Source organism: Diadema antillarum, unplaced genomic scaffold, assembly GCF_040938485.1.
Source record: "Diadema antillarum isolate AM-2024a unplaced genomic scaffold, OU_Dant_1.0 seq00000633_RagTag, whole genome shotgun sequence".
In the NCBI taxonomy this organism is placed as follows: Eukaryota; Metazoa; Echinodermata; class Echinoidea; order Diadematoida; family Diadematidae; genus Diadema; species Diadema antillarum.
This window is the reverse complement of record NW_027271550.1, coordinates 566,192-585,165: the sequence shown is the minus strand read 5'-3', so window position 1 is coordinate 585,165 and position 18,974 is coordinate 566,192. Positions and strand designations below refer to the sequence as shown.

At 37.7% G+C, this 18,974-nt stretch overlaps 1 pseudogene; it reads right to left on the bottom strand.

The window, feature by feature from the left end:
- Window positions 1–1,197: 1,197 nt before the first annotated feature.
- Window positions 1,198–17,164, bottom strand: LOC139736182 (abscission/NoCut checkpoint regulator-like; annotated as a pseudogene).
- Window positions 17,165–18,974: the final 1,810 nt, after the last annotated feature.

The window sequence follows — 18,974 nt, the reverse complement described above, 5'->3', positions numbered from 1 at the left end:
ATGTACAACTCCAGTTTAAAACTGCCTTTTGGCACACATTGCATACAACCGTGAATAACAGGACGTGTTGCAAGATTTATTACCCGCACTTCCTTCAGTGCATGGAGGACAATCATTAAAGGACAAGTTCACCTTCCTATACATGTGGATTGAGAGAATGTACATAGCAATATTAGCAGGACACATTAGTGAAAGTTTGAGGAAAATCGGACAATCGGTTCAAAACTTGTATGGATTTTTAAAGTTTCAGTGCCGCCATCACTGAATAAGAAGACTAATGCAGCTTGTAAAGTCATATGTGTAGAATGATATAAAGAAACTATAAAGAAAATTCAACATTTTCACTTTTCTCACATAATAAGAGAGTACTTGACTTGCCTCTCTCAGAAGCAGCAGAAATAATATTACCTTTAATATACGTCAGCAACATGTTGAGGAAATGTGTACTTTTTCAAAGGTGAAATTTTGTGGAATTCTCTTTATATTCCTGATATAGTTCTACGAATGTGACATCATAAACTGTAGTAGTCTTTCCGCCCACCAGTGACTGCACCAAAACTTTTAAAGATTCATAAATTATGAACAGATCATCTGATTTTCCTCAAACTTTCACTGATTTGTTCTACTAATATTGCAGCATGAACTCAATCCAAATGTATATTAAGGTGAATTTGTCCTTTCACCACTACCCTCCCCCCCCCCCCAAAAAAAAAAAAAAAAAAAATTATACAGATATGACAATAGCACAGCTCACTTCCTTATCTCAACTATAAACCAAAGGCTTTAGCCAGGTTACTTTAACAAATTATTATTTTTGTTTGATGCAGGTTTGAAACCCATCAGTGGTTAAGTCTACTTCTTCATGTTATATATTCATCAAATTGGGCTTTAAAAAACAACAAAAAATCAGTACTGGGGAGAACTTTATGAATTCATATGATTGTGCAAAAAAAGAAGAAGGGGAAAACAGCTTCAAATGACCTCACACCATTCAAGAAAAAATAAATGTTCATGCTTTTTGTTCAATCTCCATTCATATTTGCTGCAGAATATATGAAATTTGTTTGAGAAGTTGAAGCTTAACTTCATCAGCTTCTAAAAACAGGAACCCTTGTCACCTGTGATGTAGTACTTTACAGACTCTACACTTGGCACATATGAGAGATACAGCTAACACCGACAGCCAACAAGTTCTGTTCATTTCCGTGATGGTTTGAAGGTTTTTACCTCGTGGCTCTCAATACCATAGTCCCTGTGTCCTTCCCTGTAGAAAAGAAACAGCAAAATGTTGCAATACATGATATTATGGATTGATCAAATACCACAGTGATTGGATGAACATAATCATGTGATAGTGGACTGTTTGTAATGGACAGAACATTCTGGTATGTTCTACTGTGAGAGAACAATTTTATATGACAAATGGTGAATGATCTCACACAACAGAATAGCAATGTGTTATGAATTATCACACTCAATTATTGTGCTCCATGCAATTTACACCAATGAACAGTGATCAATATGTACAGAGATGCAACTTGGGTAGGCAGCTTATTACAAAATTGGATACACACTGCATGTACGAGGCACAAACGTTATCCATCACATGCTGTGTCTAAGCTTGGGGATGATGCTGATAAGATACCTTACACAGAAAATTCAAGTTGAAGGCACAGGCATGCATTGATCAAAAAGTGTTTTGACAAAAATCCCTCCCATGCAATAGAACTAATGGTGATCCCTGTTTTGGGAAACATACACATATTCATATTCCGTTTTCTAGGAAATCTTGGGGGAACGGGCTTTCGCTCACGCTGGACCAACACTGTGGAATTCACTTCCTTGTGAGCTGAAAGACTCAAGCTCCATAACATCTTTTAGGAGTAATTTAAAATCCTATTTGTTTAGTAGTGTATTTTGAAGACAGACTTTCATGTCTTCTTTTTCATCTTCTTCTATTACTGTGTATGTACTTGTATTTTCAGTCTTTTTGCTTGATGTAAAGCGCCTTGAGCATTTAATCAGAGTGGAGAATGGCGCTATAGAAATCATATGTATTATTATTATTATTAATGATCTAACCTCAAGCTTTAAAATGCTAGTTTAGGGCAGTTTCAAGCCCCTCGACTTCCTCTCAGAACTCCTTATCTCCGTAATCGACATCTTGAACTCTTTGGGTGAGCTGGATCATTCTAAATTTGTAAACACGTACAGTGGACTCCAATTAAAATGAAGTCCTCTGGATCGGTAGTTTTCTTTTGTTATAGCAAAATTTCATTATAACCTAACAAATAAACAATAAAAATGCATTGAGCCGATAATGTTTAGGCCTGTATCTTTATTTTGTTATAACCGTGTTCATTATAACGGGAGTGCACTGTATTTGATTAAATATATAGTGAAACCACCCAATTATTTAGCATGAATATTCAGATCATTTGTGATTCTGGAAGCGCCAACATCTTGTGGACAGGAGGGTGAAGAAAGTGAAAGATTGGAAAGTTATACTGGTTTCCAACGACCCCTTGCAGCAAAACTGACTTGAAGTAGAGGGATAATTTCCCCAATTGTGTGTAGGTCAGGAAACTTTACTGAAGCCTGAGCCAGTTTTGAAGACAATTGCGGCTTTTGGGGTTGGGAGGGGAGGAGGGGAAAGATTAAATTTCTTGTCAGACGTACGAGAACAGCCCATTTAACCCGTTGAGGACAAGTCCCAAGTTTACTTGGGCAAGTGTCTATGGGAAATGCATGTTGAAGCAAAATCAGTCCGTCCTCGATGGGTTAAAGACCCGTAGTGTGGGGATTCATGGAGTGGGAAGGCGGGCCCCGCTTGGGCATATTCGAGAATCCCAATATCGAATTGTGTAATATATTTATCACTGATCTCTACACACAACTGATGAATTTAGACTGGAGTCGACCGTTACCAATGAGCATGCGCTTTGATGCACACATTCACTGACACATGGTTGACAGTTGCTATTTGTGGTTTCAAAGGTACCTCAGTGGACAGTGAATGAAGACCAACATGATTGGACCACCCATGTTTCCCCACACTACCGGATCATTAACCCGTTGAGGATGAGTCCCAAGTATACTCAGGCAGGAGTCTATGGAAAATGCGTGTTGTAGCAATATCAGTTCGTCCTCAATGGGTCAAAAAGGCACAAGGAAAAAAAAATGCTCAGTCTTTACAGATAAGGTCTTCAGCCCAAGACAGTCGACTTGACTCACAGGCTGCAAGGTACATCTCCACTGCCCCCTCCCCACCCCTCCTCCTCTTCTCTCTCTCTCTCTCTCTCACCTGAAGCAACGCTTGCAGTAGAGATCACCATCGCAGTCAAGGCAACGCAATGTGGCGTCCTCGTTACAAATGCAACACCAAGGGAGCTCATCCGGATCTGCTGCTGGTTGTGACCTGTCTGGGTCGGAGTCTACCATTTTGGACTCGGGGACATGGGAAACAGTAGTCTGTAGCATAACAGTGATAATAAAAAAAAAACCAACAACATCAAGCCATCCCTTGGTGCTTTGAGAGGCAAGCACATGCTCGCATAAATTCCTGTAAAAGTGTCATGAGATGATGCATACATGTAGTCAATATGAGTTTATGACTTATAAGCTGTTACTCTCAAAAGTAAATAAGGTTTTCAAGTGAGTGACAAAGCATGAAAGCTTTAAAGTCAGGCGGATATACTGTTTTGGGTATGATTTTTAGACAAATTTGCAATAGAGGAGGTATGCTCTGTTTACCATGGGAATCAAATCTAGGTTACAACTTGATATTGCATAAACAGATGAAGTGAGCAATCACTTTAAAAAAGTAGACTACAAAACATTACGATACTTCAGCATGTTACTTGTTTCTCTACTTTGTATCCAGTTAAGAACAGAGATGCTGCCTGCAGTGCTCTCTAAAACGACATGATGGCTACTTATATTTTATTTTCTACATAACAACAGCTTTTTTAACAGTAGTAAACAACTAAAACTCACATTCTGGCTGCTTTTATTGCTATCTTTTGGTTTCCTCGTAGGCACATCAAAGCCATCAGCTGCTACATTGTTATCCAACTTGCTCTCCTCAAGGAGCTGGGGGTGTGAAAGTTTGGAGAAATATGAAAATGCAACACCAACAATTGAGAGCAATGCAAGATCAGACATCAAAACATTCAAACAACTATTTCATGGAAAACTGATAGTGGAATCACAATGCCAAAAAACTCCAAATACAAATACACTGCTTAACAAATAGATATACAGATCACTCCTTATAAAGCCATGTACGGTATATTCCATTTTCAGAAATGCACTGGGATGGATCTATTTTACATTTTGCATAAAATGAATATATCAAAAATACCCCCCCCCCAAAAAAAAAAAAAAAAGAAGACATAAAATAAAGGTGCCATTCATATGCTGATATCTACTTACATGCATGACATGGTATTACTCTCCTTTTTTCTTTTTTTTTCTTTTTTTTGGTTATATTGTAGATACTGTTCACAAATCTGTAAGTCTTAAAATCTACATTTTTACACATTAATCATCATCAGTATTGACTTGATGTTGACTCACGATAACTAGTCCTGTGACAGCGTTTGTATACAATATTGTGTGAGAATTCCAATACTGTATCAATTCAATTTTTACAACTAATTGATCCCCCCACAGGAGATAGTTACCTGTTTGATGAGCCTTTGTGAGGCTTGCTCTTCATCTTCATCATCCATCAAGCCAGCATCATCTGGTAAACAGAATGGATGCAAACGGTATAGATATTCATGATGGTTTGTCATCACACTGTCATAGAGCTTGTAGAGGACGTTACCATAAGAGATACTATATACTTTATACTATACCATAAGAGTTATTTGTATCATAAGGTTGTCTCTCCAAGCTCACTCCAACACAAGGGATGCAATATTGGAGTGGTGTTCCCATAATGCATACTACATTTTCAACACTTCTAATGCTTCTTGCAACCTACGTCATTTTCACAGTGAGAGTAAATGCACACATCATGTAGTAAGTACATGTACATGCCTCAAACAAGTCAATGTTAGTTACAAATGTGTACAAAACAGCAACAGAATATTACATCAAAATTTTCTGTGACAAGAACTAACCAAATACACAAAATGTTTATGTTCTGGCACTGATTGAGTCAACCTAACTATGTACATTGGGGCAGAGGATAACACAGACGTTCCAGAAGACTTCCCCGTTACTATATTATAACAGAGGTTTGAATTCACAAACATTTGACTGGCCAGTCTAATACTTTAATGAGACAACCTTTAACACTGCCCCTCACTGTACTTTATGCAATATCGCCCTCTGTTGGTCAATCTCGCACAGAAAGAGACAGTGTCTCATAGAGCAGCAAAACATGAAGCAATAATAAATGACCATTCTAGATGACATTTACAATCCTGACTATATAATCACTAATACAAAGCATTTACTCTACACCAAGACTGAAAAAAAAAAAAATGCATGCTTGGAAAGATAATCAAAATATTTCAACAATTTGTCAATCCATAGAATTGAATGAATTAAAGTACAGGTAGATGAATTGTGACCCATCATCCTACTGTTAGTTTCACAGATTCTTTTGAATAGACCAATGCAACAAAGAATAAAGGAGGAAAATGAGGGGAAGAAAAATCCCCCATAGGACTATAGGCCAAGGAGGCCAGACGACTCACAAGAGGCTTCCGATGATTTGTTGGATGACGGGTCTCGCTGCTGGAGCTGTGCAAGTCTGTCGGAGATTGCCGCATCCTTCTTGGCACTCTCCTCCTCCTGGGCAATCTCCATCTTCGCCTCCTCCATCAGTTTCTTGGCCTCCTCCGCAAGTCTCTTGGCATCCTCCTCTGGATCTCTCTTCTCACCTCCTCCTCCTCCTCCTCCTCTTGCCTCATCATCTCCATTTGCAGGCTGTGACCATGGCTCTGAATTGTCTAGTGATTGGTCATGAACACACAATACACAGATTCTCAGAACGAGTTGATAAAAAAAAAACACAACTTCAATCTTTCATACCTGCACTGATTCAAAACTCAAAGCCAAATCTCCCTCTCATCTGCATGCAAAACATTGCAATTCCTTCAGGACACAGTCCTGACTATGAGGGACTACTAGTATACATCTATGACGGAACATCCCATTGAGCAGGAAAACAAAATCCAGCATAAGAATCAAACAGACTAGCCTAGATTAAACTGTCAACAACTTTTCCTCTGTCATCATACAATGATTTGCAGCAAGTAGCAAAGATCTTGGTTGTAGTTCTGGGAATAGCTCAGTGTAATCTGCTCAGGAATATATGTAGACAAAATCATTTAATTCATGCAATTCAAAAATTCAAAGATCTAAAGACTTATAACTGGACGAAACATGATCACAGGTTTGTGATACAATTACATGATTTGTTTTTATTTTGGAAGAGTAAAGAAACAATTATACTAGTATTCAATGATGATTATCAATATACTTTCTTGAACAAATTTATTTTGCCTTCTACATATTGCTCATTCTACAGGCAAAAGAATAATGTCTTGACAAACTGGACAAACACCTATAACATGTTTCTTCATATACATTCTATCATAGCAGAGATACCACACACTTGATTCAACATTAGTTATGCATTCAATAACATTGGACAAAAGACAGTTACTGTAAAACATGATATATTCGCGGCATGAATTTTTCGCGAATTGGAGCCGACGGCCTTTTTAGCGGCATGAAATTTTCGCGAACTGGAACTGGTATTCAATGCATATAGTGTAGAAAAGAACTTTCGCGTGCATTTTAATTTCGCAAATCTTCGCGCTCGCGAAATTCGCGAAATTAAAATGCACGTGAACATTTCTCGTTTTACAGTACACTGCAAGAGCTTGGTAAATATAATGTCCTTGCTGGCATGTCATGTTTAATTGTTTGCTTTCTTGTTTTCTGCAACTACATTTTGAGATGACTCTGCAATAATCCATTCACCTTCCAAGGCTGGCAAGGGCATTTCATATGTTTGGCAAACATTCCAAACATAAAACAGACATCTGTTCTATCTTCCCTTTGAGCCATGGCTCTGAGCCAAGGAATATCTTAAAGCTGCAAGGACATCAAACTTCAAGGAAGTTTACCAACAAATTTCAATCGATGAGGCCAAACATGGCATGATAATGACATTTTCAACCTCGTCAGACTTGCAACTGAGAAAATCCAACCTCTCTGAAGCAGGCATCACGCTGTCCCAAATTTGAGCAAAGGTGGACACAGGATAAAAGTAATTTTCCAAATTCAGCTCTTATAAACATAGCATACAAATACATAATATGTAAACAGTGGGTCATTCATTAGGGCATCTTGAGCCATTGTACGACTGCCAGTGGAGTTTTCCAGGCTCCAACAGCAACTTCGTGAGTGATGGCAAAATCTTGGTGTAGCCATTGCATTTTTTTTTTCTTGTGTCCTTTTGGTAAACTTCTAATAATAAAGATTCAAATATTTGTGTAGCCTTTGTGTGTGGTGCAGATGCCATTGTGTGACTTTCTGTGCTTGCTTCGGCTGCTGATTGGCTTTTTGACCATGTGTGGGGGGCCAACTTCATATTCAGGGCCAGTGCGATGGGGGGGGGGGGGGGGGGCTTGGCCTCCCCTTTTTTTTGCATAATACATAGAAATGCATAGAGTCTAATCACTTCGGGGCCCCTCCCCCACTGTTTTTACCTTGGAAGTGGCACAAGAATTTTTTTCTTGCTTTAACCCTGGAAGTAACAGAAAATTGTGCTGATGCCCTTTTCTGTTTTGTTTGTTTGTTTTGTTTAATTGTTGTTGTTGGTTTTGTTTTGTCTTGCTTTGTTTTTTGCTTGTGAGCTGATGAAACCCAGAAGCAGCAGCAGCAGAAAATGCAAAGGAATCGACACCAAAAATCAAAAGTGGGTCCCCACTTTTAAAAACGCAGCACCTACACTGCCATTGCCATGTTGTGTCAACTTTGGGACAGCGTGACACCATCTTCAAGAATGAAAAGAAGCCATGCATCCTACCAGGGTGACCTCCAAGCAGCTTCTTGGCATCCTCACTCAGCTGTTGCAACTCCTCCTGGGATGGGATGAGGGGATCCTGTGACAGGTGGGAGTGACCTGGATTGGGGGCGTGAGATGACGCCATGGGCCCTGGACAGATGTTGATGACAAGGTTGCAGGCGAAAGAATACATATGAAATTGTGAGACTGTGACTGAACATTGTAATATCATTTAAGTAAAAAACACACAACCAAGCAGAAATTGTAGTCATTTTAACAAATGAATCATCTTAAAATTATTAGTGATAACCATTGTTACGAGTAAAACTCTTCAAAATGCTAATTGGTTTTTGCTGTAACAATGGCAACAACCTGTTAATTTCTCTTGTATTAACGTGACATTCCACTCTGTGTGCATGTTGTCTTGAATGAATATTGTACAATTGCCCCAACAGAATAGTAGGAGCTTTATCAGCATTGGACAAAAAGACAAAGAAAGTTATGGAACAGTGAAATTTCATATATTCGTAACAAAATATCCATAATAAAATTTATGATTTTCATACTTTCATCTAATTTTGATGAAACTTTCAGATTTGAATGCATGATTGCACATTTGATCCCATCTGGTCAAAAAAAAAACAAACTACATTTCTGTTGTTTGGTGCAGTATCTTTTTTATTCTAACATTTTGCTATTCATTGTTTATGTTTCATACAGTAAAGAAACAGGTCCCTTTCATTTGAGTGCCCTGTAGTTGATGTATCGGAAATCACTAATTTGTTTCTGCTGCAGGATTGTCATAAACCTCTCAATCAATCACTACAATGATAAGAGATACCTAGATTGACAGCACATTTTAGAAGATTGGAGTTCCTGTCTAACTGTACATGCATTACAATAAATGACATATATAGAACATTTGTGTAAACTTCTTCCAGATTCTGAGTGGATTAAATGAAGAAAAAAAAATCAATTTCCTCTAATCTTTCTCCAAGATACATATAACTTTTAAAACATGGTGCAAATTTAACAAAATGATCCCCCCCCCCCCCCCCGAAAACACCCCTAGGGCTGGATGTGTTATTCAAAAGTCAACTTAAACGATGGAGTGGAGTTTCCTTTCAATCTTATGCATGTCCACGCATGAAAACAAGCGCCAAAATTCTAACTGCCAACAATTATGTCAAATTTTTCTGCACACTTTCACTCTGACAAGAAAAAAAAAAAGGTCTTTCATGTACAACAAGATTGTACATTTGAAGACATAAACCAGTTCATACATAAACAGATTCATTTCCAGACAGAGAGGCTACAGATAAGTTTAATATATCCACAGTTATGACAATGTGCTAACCAAAGAATGATCAAAAACAGGAAGTAAAAGAACCCACAGACACTCGACGGATAAAAGAAAACCTATGGATGCACCTTATTTACATGACAATTTACAAGACGACGTGAATGCTGGTAAGATCTGGGCATAACAAAGGTTGAGCCAAGAACACATTGTAAGGCATGGTCTGCAAATATTCAGAGTAAACACCCTTGCATTCTAGCCTTGGCTAGCTTTCTGTTAGATGGTATCTGACATTTCTTTTCAAACTGAAGATCCTTGTTTGTTTTAGCTGCTGCATTGAAATAAATTCATATCAAACATAATATCATCCATAGATATGTTTTTCATAATTTGCTGTCACTGAACACACTCCAATATATTGCATTTTTACACAATGCCATGGCTCCTCTCACGATGTGAGTGCGTACTCAATTGCTAGCATCAGTACATCGTTCAAACGATGATGATATTCACTGTGACACGACATTTGCTCCTGCGACAGCTGCTCTAGTCTTACTATCTCCAAGGAATTTAATAGGGTTAGGGTTGTGACAGGGTTTCAGGTTTAGCTTGATGTGAGGATTAGGATTAGGGTTAGGGTTGTGTTTGTGGGTAGAATACATTTTTGGCTTATCGTGCAGGTATTTCATGGAAGCAATAAATTGTCATAGGAGCAAATGTCACAGAACTGATATTGAAGGACACAATTTCTGATATGACGGGACAGCATGCCTAGGCTGTCTCCTCCAGCATGCTTGAAATGTGTGAAGCTTCTGTCGAGCATACGCTGTTGATAATAAACATGTGATATTTGCATAAACTTGTACATGAATAGGCAATTTCAATGCCATACACATATCATACCCACACAAAGGTGACACAATAGCTTTTGTGTTCAATGCACTCTTTAGAGTATAGAGTGAGAGACTTCATTGTTCAGCACATGCAACTCATTTCTCACATCAGTGGGTAGGAATAAGGGTAGGCATTATTTTGGTGATCATTGTTGCAATGATTAAACAAATACACTATTCAGAGCTTTTCATACTATTTTGCTACTTCATCGTACTGAATTTATATGTAGTTACAACATACAAGTTGTAATAGCGTAGAGTATTCAAGACATGCATAGTTTTTTCTTCGCCTTTGAGGAGAAAGAAACTAGCAATTCAATAGACCACTACATATGGATTTCCACATTTGGATCCAGCATGCCAGCATTAATTGTTGGGGTATCATGTGAGTTAGGTCAATTCTTTTTTTTTTTCAGTTGCAAAGGAACAAAGGTATGCATTGAATCTATCAGTGTACTCATCTACCTGGTATTTAAATACATTTAAACTTGTCTTGGCAGCCATTTTTAACATATTGCCACTATTACCCACCATCAAATGATAAATAAAAAAAATGCATGAATAAGTAAAGCCAATATTCTAATGAATAATGAAAATGGAAGAAAAAAAAATCAAAATATACCATAAATATTGATAATAATAGTCAACTGTCTTTATTGGCCAGCAGCCACCCAATATGTCTCTCATTGTCAAGACTGTATGAGTATAATTCAGGGAATTGGGGCTTGTAAGACAATTTTGGGGGTGGTTGAATTTACAATCAGGAACTACTGTGACTAAATGGCAGGTTCAGTATCATTTCCTTTTAAGCAGAAAAGTTGGTGACTTCTAACCACAACAACGATATGTTGCGCATTTGTGTTACAAAAGTATATATTTTCACAAGATCCTAATTTTGCGAAGATGAATCAACTCACTAAATCTGAACATAAAAACATTGCAAGGTATAAAACATATACAGTATTTCAACATTTGTATATCAGCACAACTGATCTGGACTATAAGCCTTTAGTGCTAGTGCTGTGTGCTAATATCTCTGTGCTGAAGAAACTGAATCTCACATAATGTCATTTTCATGTTTAACAAAAGCACATGAAAATGAAATGAAATTACATTTCTAGCCCTACTCCTGTACCTGGCTGGGGGATTTCCCTTCCTTCCAGTTTGGCATCCAGGGCAGCCTCCTCTGCCATCTGGTCCAGCAGGTCATCGTACTGCTCCTCCATTGTCTTGGCTGCCTGTGGCTGAAAAGCCTTCAGGGCATGAGAAAACAGGCACATAGAGGGTCATGACATTGGTGGCCCATTTCATGAAGAAATTTGCGATTATCATTTCGGTGCAATAACACAGCTATCATGGTTGCATCACACACAATGTAAGCTCTACATAGGTTTAAAAGAGTCACATTTAATCCAGCATTCTATGATTACAATCATAACACCCTTATCATGGCCACATGAGAGCCACATTCTCTGAAAGAAATGTCAAATCCATTTTACAATTTGTCTGCAATGTCAGTTCAACACGCACACTTTCATAATCATAACAGTTTATCTTTGACCCATGTACATCTTAAAGCATCTACAACCCAAAGTAACAACATATTGGTTACAGGGCCTATGCACTGCAAATGCATGGTGATTTGTGTTGATTCATGATACTCTCATCACATCACATATGTTGCAAAACAAATATCTAGATACATCCCATACATCTTATAATAATTTTTCTACTATTTTTTCTTCATACTGCTTAGATACACCCACAAAAACCCTTCCAAACCAATATTCTGCCAGCGACCTCATCTGTCAATCATTGCTGAAGTACCATCATGTTTAAGTAACAAAAGACATTGGAATGTACCTTCCATTCCACAGAGCATAACTTGCATGTTTCTGTGTTACTAATGTGACTAACAAAAGACATTGCAGGGGAACATACAAGTTATGCTCGGTCTAGGGGAAGGTGCATTCCAATGTCTTTTGTTAATCGTACCAGTACCTTAGCAACTTCAAAGATTATTATAGAATATATGGACTATATCTATATGTTGTTTTGCCACATAAGGGATCTTGAGGGTATCATGAATCAACACCACAAGTCAACATGCTTTTTAATCTAAGTGTCACATTTTTTAACCGTGACTGCTGAATGTCCTGTACTCACTCGTTGCTGTCCTGTCTGGGAAGCTGGGGGAAGGCCTTTAAGCTTTCTTAGTCTCTCTTCTATTTCAGACTCGGAAGCACCGGGTCCTTTGAGCAAAGCAGTGGAAGACACAATTAATGTGGCATATTTGCAAGATTTTCCAACAAGCGGACATCGCTTCAGCATGACACATTGCAGGTTTTTGGTTGAATCAAGATGCTCTGACAGCTACATGTTCAACCTGATTAAAATAAACTATGCTGCTTCTCCTAACTCAATCTGGCATATACTATTATCATGTCCTCTCAACTTGTTATATTCATTCATACCAATAGATATCACCAGCAATTATGATTGCTATAACAATTCAAAAGAAATATTATATTCATAACATATTGCATTTAGCTGTATAAAGTTGCTGTAAAACTACCTGTATGTGAGCGAAAAATCAAAGTAGAAAACCCTTATCAGAAGTGGAGATTTTTCAAACTCTGTGATCTTTTTGGATCACACACACACATACACACACACACACACACACACACACACACACACAAAAGGTTTTTCCCATTCCCAGTGGAAACATTATCAGGCACAAAAATTACAATTATATAACCAATTAGTTACCTGAAATGACAGCGTGGGTGAAATGTCAAAAGTGAACGTCAATTTAAATCAAGATGCCATTTTTGGAAATTACTTTCCTTTAAGTCCAACAATGATTTTACTGGGTCTTATAAATTGGACCCCTCCCCCCAACATTTGCACCATAATTATGCAACGCGCAAAGATTTTGCCACACCATTTCATGACTTTTTTCATATAAACAAGCAAATGAACAAATGAGTGATAAAGACGTTCCAGTCAAGCTTTTCATAGCTTATGACGATCCACACAAATGTATTATAACATATTCCGTGTACAAACTGTGTGCATATTTGTGAATAAAATAATGCATACGCCATATATTTCGCGAGTCTAAATGTTTGCGAATCGGGAATTCCCGACGATTTCGCGAGTGGTTAAATTTGCGATAGTGGAGTCTTGTAATGAATGGAGAAATGTACATGTGCACGTCACATCCACATCGGGATCAGAGTCAATATTTTCGCGTGTCTTTAATTTTGCGAATAGCACCTGACTCGCGAAAATAAAAACCTCGCGAAATATTCGGCGCATACAGTATGTATATATGCATTTTGTGAATAAATCATATCAAATCAAATAGATAATGATAATGATGACTGATATATCCACACTTCTCTCACTTTCTTTCTTTTTCCTGTCTTCCTGAAGCTTTTCAGCCTCATGGCAATTTCTCTGTCCTGGGGAGCCAAGTTCTTGTACTTTGCTGCAGGTTTCCCTTGGGAGGATGACACGTGGGGCTGGATCTGACCCTTGACCATTGATGACTTGCCCCAGTTCCTGTCTGCTCTCTCTGCTGCAGCGCTGCCACCCTCCTACGTAACATTAAAGAGAAATGCTAATATTCAAGGGAGACTGAATAAAGATGTTTTAAAAAATTACAAATTATATTCACAACTATCCATGCTTTTACATCACAAAGACATTTCAAGAAAGATTTGTCCATACTCATATTGGTATTCACCTTTAATATTGTATGATAAAACATGTTCGCTACAATGATATAGTTTGTTCGAGAGAAAAAACACAAGTTAGACCCAATATTTTTTTAGACAAACAGGCCAGACCAAGTACACATTCTGGATAATGGAAATAGAATATCAAATCAGATCTCAAAGGATGTTTGATATTAAAATTCAAAGCATAAAACACAAAATCTTAATCTGATCACTTGTACATGCCTGTATTGTAGTTGTAAACATTGTACTTTTCACAAACGTACGACCTCACAGCTAAAAGCAAGCTCAATCATATTGTCCATCAAAAGGTATGTATTAACTTTTTTTTTTTAGCTAGCTCTGCATATATTAGGTTGAAGCTGCTTGCTTGTGCATGATCTCCATTTTTCATCAGTTGCTTCAATAATGAATTACTATTTTATCCTTCAATTTGGAGGGATTGTTCCAACTAAAAGCAGTGATGCAATTAAAATGTTTTTTGAAATACACACACAACACAAAATCAACGTGAAACACAGAAGAAAGTCATCTACATGAAGGCATACTTCTTGAAGTTCTCTGGAGGAGAATATCTGGCTTCGTTGTGCCTGTTTTCTTTCTGCGGATCAGGCTCGGTGTTTTGGAGTAACTTGTAACAATCCCGGCAGACATTTTGCTTCTGAGTTGGATCCCGCTTGGGAATGACAGCTTTGTGTGGCAAGCAATTCTTACAGTAGATATGACCACAGTTGTGACATGAATGCTGAAAAAGAAAAGAATATATATTTGTGTAAAGGTGAGGAAGTAGTTTCACATGGAAATTTTCAACATTCTGACTTCTGCCCATCGATTAGTTTGATACTTTTGCCAACTGGTTGACATAGAGCAAAATTACAGTGGAATACATCCTTTTCACAGAAGTGTTTCATCAGCGCTCACTGGATACAATGTACATCTCATGACTCAAGAGGAACATTTGGGAAGGGGGGGGGGTGAGAATTAAAAAATCACTGGAGACATTTGCCTGTTATTTTTCAAATGATGTTAAGCAAGGGAATTTTTGTTGTTGATGTTGTTTTCAGAGAGAGTATAGTTACAGCGATTTCCTATTTTTGCTGTTACTTTCTGTGAATAAGACCTTGTACTCGGCCATACTGTATGCTTCTAATCCCAGGCTAGTTCCTTCTCTTTCCCTTGGTGTTCATAGCAGTACAGAATGAGCAGATCGTCTCATTCATGGAACTCTTGCGCCCCCCTCTGGATCCGCCACTGGTATCTGACATCACTCAAATTTGCTTAAAAAATCAACACCAGCCATCTCTGGCAAGAAGAAAATGAAGTTCTAAGCTTCAGTGCATGAAAAAACTGAGTAAAAAATCCTTGTAAACTTCATCTAGATGAAATAACATACACTGATGCTTGACATCATGGACATGCATACATGTACATGTACATGCATGTAGAAGCATACAACATTTTTCACATACATTATATACAATGTATCTGCTGTAGGCTTTATTCACTGGACACTTTCTCTACTGATTCTCTCTTACCATAGACACTATACCTTATATGTGAGCCAAGTCAATTGTCGAATATATTTATTTCTGCCCAAAGTCCTTGCCCCCATTCGGTGCTTTTAATATCTACCTGTATATCATTTATGACAATCTTACCTCAGATTTACGTAATGTGACAGCGAGAATAGCAAGCAGTCATATTAGTTACCCTTTGAGGTTTAAGCTCTTGTGCCAAAATTTGATCGAGCACAAAGCATAGGTTTCTACACATGTAGGGGGCGGTCAAATTTTGGACGCCATTATGGTCGAATTACTATGTATGGGCAGCTTGCTTTACAGTGTACATTGTATGCTGCTTCATCATTTCATAATGGCTCACAATGACATCTCACAAGATGCAATGATACTATCGATATTGACCGAAAGATCGGTCTGTATCTGGTCATCGGGGAAAAGTTCTGCGGAGACTGCATCTGGCTTCATGGATCCTCTACGGAAGAGAGCGATAATGTCAAAAAAATAAAAGACTCCTCCGGACAGACAGATCTTTCTGTCTACTATAATTGATAATAGTCATCAATACCATGCATTAGTAGAGAATTACAATCTCTACAACTATGTCAATCCCAAATAACCCTCCCCACCACCACTGCCCCCCCCCCCCCACACACACACACAATATGCAGGGCTCCATGCTAACTTTTATTTTTTGTGGCCCAAAGGCAAACATCCAGCCTTTTTGGGTGGAACGATCAGGCCATCAAATTCTTTATTTCTGAAATTTTGGTGGCCCGACGTGCGTTTATGGTGGCCCCGGGCCACCGGGCCACCGTTAGTGTCGAGCCCTGCAATATGTGTCATAATTATTATACAGGATACATGCACATTGTACATGTAAGACCTACACACTGTGTGTAGCTGGAAATTACATTATTATTACATTAACCCCTGGGCGCTGTGGATGTAAACATTCGTGTTGGGGTCGCTGGTGTGGTTAGACATGACATTGTATCAAACCGTGTACATAGAAATTCTTCTTTTGCTAATTAGGGTGAGCATAAGGGAAATTCTATGGAAAAGGGAATTCTTTCCTTAAACTTATAAAAAATTATGTGGATTTACAAATCAAATGAATGCAATGAATGTAGCTAATGGCAAAATAGAGTACCGGTACCGGTACTAAAAGTAAAATTTACTACAAGTTACAACTCAAGTTAGGTTTAGCTAGTCGATGGCATTTACAAATATATAGGAATGGTGTGAGAGGCTGGCAAGGAAGTCTCACCATTAATCAGTACTTAATACGCTGCTAATATGACACAGAGTCTAGAAAATGAAATCTAGTGCAGAGGGTTGTCTAGATCTCTTACTTAGTCTATTAAACGTTAACCGCGACCGTTAATTGGAAATGAGAAAACGGCACAACAAACATTAGCATGAATATATGGGACTACATATCGCGTAAATTAACTGTTTTCAAGCAGTAACGTTTACCACGACTAAACATAACAAAATGAGACACTTATCAGAACTACGCGTGAGCACTTGATGTTATACTAAATACGAGTTGAAACATCAGCAAAACACCAATGTCTTTACCTCCTTGGTGAAAAAGCCAAACTTCGTTGCACACCCAAAACAACGCCCGTCCATGATGTTTTGACGCAGCCGCTGATCGTGTACAAGAGGAGGTCATTCACCTCTACTGCCAATCCCAAGAAGCAAACATGTATAGCACGCAATGTTGTTTCGCAGACTTCTACTAGTGGTGACTGGTGACTGGTGGTGGTGGTGGTGGTGGGGGGGGGGGGGGGGGGGGAGGGGCGAAAATGTTGTCTTTTCTTTGTCTAATACCAACAAAGCATGGTTATTTTTTGCAAACAAAATTATTGCTTCCCACCTCAAGCCGCCATGAGATATTCAATTTAACTTTCCTCAGTACATGTATATCGAAATGATGCTGGAAAGGAAACTCTATTGCATGCTAATCATGAAACCTCATTAAACTGTCAACCAATTGATATCAGTTCAAATGACAATACTAGTATGAATAAACAGAAATAGATATTGACTTTATTTCATTATTTTGTTTGTTTTTCTTTGGTTTTGTTGAATTTTTTGTTTGTTTGTTTGTTTGTTGATTTTTTTTTTTTTTTTTTGCTTTTTAGGTGGGGTGAGGCACCCAGCCAAAAAAAAAAAAAAAAAAAAAATCCTCCTCCTCCTCCTCCTCCTCCTCCTCCTCCTCCTGCTGCCAACTATCATAATTTATTATCTTTGTCATCATCATCATCATCGTCATCATCATCATCATTTCATCATTATCATCGTAATGAAGTGCAGTTATTGTCATTTTGTCCTACCATCATAACAATCTAAAGGCATATTCTAAAAGCATAGTTGATGTCAGTCATGATATCGCTGTCGTATGTAGTTATGTATCTTACTGTTTTTATGTATGGGTGTATTTATTTATTCATCCATTCATTCACTAAGTCATTCATTCATTGGTTTTGTTTGTTTGTTTGTTTGTTTACTTTCTTTATAACATCCCACGGGGTTGGTCAGTTCAGTTTGACTTTAATAAGATTTATACAGCATATAAATAATACATGCAACATGAATTTATGTGCATGAGTTAATTCAATTAAATTCAATTCAATTCAATCATTTATTGTCTGATTTAAAAAATACAGAAAATCTTCCTCCACTGGCAAGATAACAGAGCATAACACGACAAGAATAACAAACAGATCACATATATAAAAAGAAATGACTGATAATAATTCGACACATTATCAAACAATATATCGTAACTAATTAAACTGAAATACTTGTACTAATGAATTGAAAAGGTATGTTTGAGACTATAAAAATAGAACATTAGAATATACTATTGATGCATTGAATCTTTCCAACATGCTGACGTCTGACTATGACAAATATATATCAAAAATGCAAAGTCATAAATACAAAATTGCACAGGCCCTAAAAATATGTTGGGAGTGAAACATGTGTGATGTACATAATGTACATTATACAGAACCCAGGGATCACATGTCACATGTGTGCCCAAGAAGAGCAGGAATAAGAAGAAAAGAATAGAGGTGGAAAAGGATGGAGAGGGTTCCATAGAACAGCTGCCTCTATGGGCACACATTGTAATACAGTGTTGTTATGCAAATATGCATGCACACGTATGCGAAAACACAAATAAAGTTATATACAACTGGAGAGTGAATCAAACAATATGAATGTCCCATGCAGATGCAAAGTCAGAATATCAAATACATGTTTTGTGTAGTTGAAATGGAAGAAAGCCAGCCAGTATCTGCATACACTCAACAAATGAACTAAAAGAGAAATGGCAAAAAAGAAGGCAAGAAACAGAAAAAAAAAGGATATAGTTTTTGAACATTGTTGAAGGTATGGACGGATGCATAATTTTGAACTTCACATAGAAGTGCATTACAAGATGTCGTCAACTATTTGAAATATGTT